The sequence below is a fragment of the Dendrobium catenatum genome, unplaced genomic scaffold (genome assembly GCF_001605985.2).
Source record: "Dendrobium catenatum unplaced genomic scaffold, ASM160598v2 fragScaff_scaffold_716, whole genome shotgun sequence".
Classification (NCBI taxonomy): domain Eukaryota; kingdom Viridiplantae; phylum Streptophyta; class Magnoliopsida; order Asparagales; family Orchidaceae; genus Dendrobium; species Dendrobium catenatum.
The window spans coordinates 13,842,344-13,848,081 of NW_021319178.1; the positions used below are offsets into that span (position 1 = coordinate 13,842,344).

Consider the following 5,738-nt stretch of genomic DNA (forward strand, 5'->3'; position numbering starts at 1 on the left):
ATAATTAATTATTAATTATTAATTAATTATATTTAGTAAATTAATTATAATTATAATTAAATAATAATTAATTATAATTAATCGAGATTAATCATAATTAACCAAATAATTATAATTTATAATTAATTAATAAATATTAATTAATAATAATTAATTAATTAATTATAACTATAATTAACTAATTAAAAATAATTAATAATTATTATAATTAATTAACAAACAAAAAAGTCTCTCTTTTTTTTTTTATTTTGGCCGAAGAAGCCAAAGGGAGAAAGTTACCTATACAGCAAGCGGACTCCCGTTCTTCCCCCCGATCAAAATGTTGCAACTTCCGATTTCGACAGGAAGGGAAAGCCGTGGAAGGAGCGGGGTCGACCGGCTAGGGAGGGGGAAGACCGTCGGCTTGGACAGGAGGTAGGGAGATCTATCTCTTTCTCTCTTTCTCTCTCTCTATTTCTTTGGACGAGAGTTGGCCGAAGGAGGAGAAGGCACGGCACAGGGGTTCGGAGGAGGCGAAGAGAGCTCGGCGGGCTTCAGTCGTCGGAGTAGGGATTTGCGAACGGGAGAGGGGAGATCGGGAGAGGATTCGGGAAGTTGGAGCGGAACGAGGCCGAGCGGGATCGCGAGAGGAGGCCGAAGGCCTCTTCCTCGTTCGCTTTTAACGACGCCAAGTCGTGCGAGCGATCGTGTGTGAGGCGACGTCGAGTCGTGCGAGGAGTGGCGACGACAGAGGCAGTCGTGCGAGGCGCGACGTGGGGCTGCAGGGAGTAGGTAAGATTTTGATTTTCTTTTTTTTTTTGTACAGCAGGTCAACAGTACAAAATTATTCTTCTAGCCTAGTTGGTTGCTTGAAGTTATAAACTATATCAGTGAGTAATGTATACTACATTCCTTCATTTGATTTGATTTGGTTTGGTCAGATTTTATATGCCGATTCGGTGTGGTCAGATTTTATATGCAACTTCGATTGTCGTGATCGCATCATAAAACTCTAACTTAATTTCTATGTATAGTCACCTCTAGTCAAAGGCTGCTACTCTAATAGCATGAAGGATCTATGTGGTCTATTCTCTCCTATTTATTTTTAGTTTGCATCAAATGATTATCAGAACATACTTCTAGTGCACTATTTTTGAAGAAACATGCTTCTTGCATTCTACCAAATAATTTTCCGTTAGCTATGCAAACATATATGTTGTGATGGTGGATTCGATCAAACAAATTTCATGTAGTAAAATTTATATACTTATGATTAAGTGGTGGTTGGTATATCATTGGCATGTATGAATGAGCAATGTAAATAGTTCCCATTATTTCTTGGATATGTTTTGAGCTTAGCATTAAATAAAATTCTCTCTAATGTGTATAATTGTTCATTCATACTCTTTTGGGGATGTGCTTTGGGAATTGCATTTGGACATACATATGACTTTGTTTATCTCGATAACAACTGTGACATTAATTGCATAATGGCTAAATCATTAAAAAAAATTCAACCTTTTTTTATTCCCTTTGTATATGTAGTTGTGATTTCTTCATATATTTGATTTCTTTTTATGAGAAAACACACGAGTTAAAATCCTTTCTCGTATACAATTACATATGTTGATTCATTCTTGTAAGTTGTCATATACATTGAAATTATTTCTTACAAAGATACATACACTTCGAAATTGCTTCAATGACTTGATTTGATTCATATTCTCACATATTTGTTTACATGTTAATTCATACCAGTTTCTATATTCGCATACATGATATTCTGACACCTCCTTTTCTCTTCGCGTATTTGCGAGGTACTGATGGAGCTGATTGGAGGATGAGCCAAGGAGCTTCAGTCGCCCCGTTTCTTCTAAACGGGGTGCTACGACCGGAGTCACCGTTGACTAGCTCCGGTGATTAGGTAAGTTTTCTTAAAACTTAGAAGAGTATAGAGCTTCTAGATTTACCTGTTGAGCTATTTCCCCCAACCTTAAATTCTTGTAGTAACTCCTGCATTTAGTTAATATTTGCTTTCTTCTTTTTACAAATTCGAAACCCATCGTTCATATGCATGTCCAAAGGTTTAGTGACATTGATTCAAATCCATTAAACCTAGTGACATCTTTAAGGACAATAATTAAGGACATTTCTAGAGAACTTAAAAAATTTCTAGAAATTAGGATATACCTCCCATTAACTTGAGACTTGAACTACTTGAACCTAGTGACACCTTAAACTTTAAGAAATTATCTTTTTTTTTTAATCATTAAACCAATTAATTGATCTAATTAAAGTTTAATCCTTAATTAAGCATTAAAAAAATTTATAAAAATGATAACAAATCAAATTTAAATCCAATTGACTTCAAATTTAAACCCCTTAAGTTTAGTGATCTTCCCTGCTCTAGGGAAAATTATCACTAAAATTCAAACCCTTTGAACCCCTTAATCAAACCCGTTAAGTTTAAACCTTAATTAAACCTTAAAACCTTCCAAAAATTTTAATAAATCAAATTTAAATTCAAAAACTATAAATAACCCCTCTAATTGATCAGATTTGAATCATTAATGCATGAAAATCAAAATCAACCAGATTTGACTTCAAATTTAAGAATAATTTAATAATAATTAAAATTTGATATTTAATTAAATTAATTAATTAAAAATAATTAAAAAATTTCAAAGAATTCCTAAACACTTGGGAATCTATCCTTGGGTCATTCATGACCTTTGGAATTGATTACAAGGAGTTTGGAACTCAATTAGATTCAAAGCATCAAAACCTCTCTAATTAAGACAATTAAATAATTCTAAGAAATGATCAAAACTTTGAAAATTCAGAACTAATTCAAATAAACTCTAAATCAATAAAACTTACCATCTTAAGGTCTACTATTTTAATAAAATACAAATTTTTCATAAAACATTTTTAATCTAAAATTCGAATTTTAACCTCTCGATTAAAAACATTAAATGATTCGAATAATTTTAGAACATTAAATATTTGATTTAAAAATCCAAAAAAATCCAATCTAACTTTAAAAACCAGCAATCAATCAACCTTATCTGAGATTATCAAATTTCAAACCTTAAATCAAATCTAATTCATTTAATCATACCGGGTATCAATGGGTAACCCATACCTACGAGGCTATTAACTTAGCCCCAAGGAAGATGAAATAAACTTCACGGCCTCGGTATGAAACAAAGGTGGTATCTAACAAATAATTAAGAATCAATTTTAAAATCAATTTTGAATCATTAAGACTTAAACTTTAACCAAAATATTCCCTTAAGCCTTTCAACCAACCAGAACCTTAAACAATTTTAACCAATTACCCGATTTAGGATATATCTAAACCACACAACCTGCTACACACACCTGGATTGACTTGTTAGGACACGAACTCTAGCTTTAGGTTAGGCCAATATTTCTTTCTTTTTTTGAGTTAGATTGATATGCACACAAAGTGAGAGTAACATCCTAGGTTAAATAATATAGACATAGGTTCACTGTCCACAGACCTGTGCACTTTCTATTTGTCAGCCTAAGATTAGGTTCCCAACCCCTTGGCCTACGAGGTCCCCTTGGATGAGGTAACCCATGGTTGCTAACAAGGATCCTCTGGTCTGCACTCGACTAAGTAAGCTAAGGATACCGACAAACCCGGGACGATGGAAAACCATGGGATCTTGACAAGGGACGTCATACCCACTTGGTAGGTTAGTCTTCACCCTTACCTCCTGGGCATTCTCCCGATCTGGTGATCGAGAATATAAGTCCCAACTTTCTAATAAAATTGACCATTCAAATTTAAATCACTTTCAATCAAATTCAAGCGCAACACTTAGGATAGGCTGAGGTGTTTCTGAAGTAATTCAGAATCTCAAAACCCCTCCTACCCTTCTTCCTTTGACTCCAGAAATAAGTGTTCAAATTTGATCCATTGCTGATTGAAAATTCAAACTCTTGCCTCCTTTGATATCGATCTTTGAAATTCTTAAATAAATTTTATACCGCTATTTTAATCGAGAGTATTCATAGGAAATTCCGATTTCCTACGATGTAATTACCTACGAGGGCTTGCGCTCGTATGAGATTTAGAAACCCAGACTTGATTTTTAAAATCAAGTTTTCAAAACCTCTAATTAATTATCTTTGGGAAATCAAACAAAAATGGCGATCATTATCGTCATATTAAAATAATCGATAATAGATAATATCATCTTTCTTCGGAAAGAAATATTATTTTATTATCACTATTTTGATTATGAAATTAACGATCTCTTATCCTAATTATTATAGTTAAAAAAATTGATTGAACGTCATTTTGATCTTTCGAGATCATATGTTGTTTCCCCTTGAGTTTGACTACGATAATCCAGATAAAATTAGAATTCTGAAATTTGAACCCATTAGGGAATGATATGTTTGTCTTTCGAGGAGATATATTGTTCATAATGACGTGTTCAAATTCAAAATTAAATTTAATATTCCCAAAAGAAAATTAATTCTTTTTCAAAACTATATATTTTTTTAATCAAAACACCCTACTCAACCAAACAAATGAAGAAAAACAAATTCAAACTCAATTGCTTTATCATTTTCATTACTATTTTCTTTCTTATAATTGCTTCAGCACAAACGGAACCTGTTTGTGAAAGGTTGGTTGTAAGACTACCCTACAGTGGATTAAATCTTCACATTCGCACAGGCTGGTACTCAATTTTGGGATGGGAAGTTAGAAAAAGAGCTAGCAGAAGGTCGACTTAGTAGCACTGCTTATGACCGGTAAAATATGTGAAGGTTGGAAAAGTAATAGCAGAGTTATATGGCTCTTTCCCACACAATACATCACTATTCATCCTAAAAACATTCTCAGGTACTGTATGGTTCTCTTTTCTGGGATTGCAGCTGAAGCTCTCATTTGTGGAGAAGCAGAAGGTGGAGAAAATGATGAAAATTTGTTTAGGGGTATCTGTCTTCTCTTCCAACCTCCATTAAATGTACCACAGGTATATTCAATTCTGCAGTTTTTCCTTCAAACCTTGGAAGTAACTGTCCTAATATTTCTTTGCTTTCTTTATTCAATTAATGAGATGGCAAATCAAGCACGCTGGTCGGTCATGCAGTCTTACAATCTTCTTAAGTGGCTGTTAAAGCTCTGCGATCTGGCCATAGCCTTAGTGTGGTCATCAGGAGGATATAAGAAGCCATGTCTTCTGGTAGTTGACAAAGAAGCTCAGTGGGTTCTGTCATGGAATCATAGTGCATTGGTCATTGCAGTGTCTTCTTACCATGAGCATCCTGTCAGGCGCTGAACAACTTAATGAGCCTTTAAATTGGTCAAAGAGATGCTGGCAACTTTATATGCAAATATCATGAAATAACTCATAAGACCAACATGGAAGGAAGAGAAAGAATCGAGCAAGAAGATTGATTCCCATATATGCCATCAAAAGAAGAGGGCTCGCTACATGAAAAGGTTAGGGGAGAATTTTGGTTCAGTATGCTTAGCCGTGCTCTGAATGTTATTTTTAGAATTTTCATATCATTCAACAGAAGCTTCAGCCTACTTTCTTCCAAGGAAGGATTGCTCTTCCAATATGTTTGAGTAAAATGGGAGGAGAAAATGACTGAAAGAGAATTTTTGTTACCGTTATTGCTATTTGAAAATTCATGTAAAGGAGTTGTAGTAGAAAATTTTATAGTTAAAGTTGCCAATGAAAAGCTTTTTATTCGTGTTTGTTGATCCA

The 5,738-nt window shown here is 33.9% G+C and overlaps 1 long non-coding RNA gene across 2 annotated transcripts; it reads left to right on the forward strand.

Moving 5' to 3' along the window:
- Positions 1–160: 160 nt before the first annotated feature.
- On the forward strand, positions 161–5,738 carry LOC110100799. Of its 2 annotated transcripts, none has more exons than XR_002303581.2 (4): positions 161–1,903; positions 4,622–4,788; positions 4,865–4,997; positions 5,082–5,738. It is a non-coding gene; the product is annotated as an uncharacterized LOC110100799 (long non-coding RNA). The 2 variants fall into 2 exon arrangements; XR_002303582.2 differs by having other exon boundaries at positions 166–1,903; positions 4,697–4,788.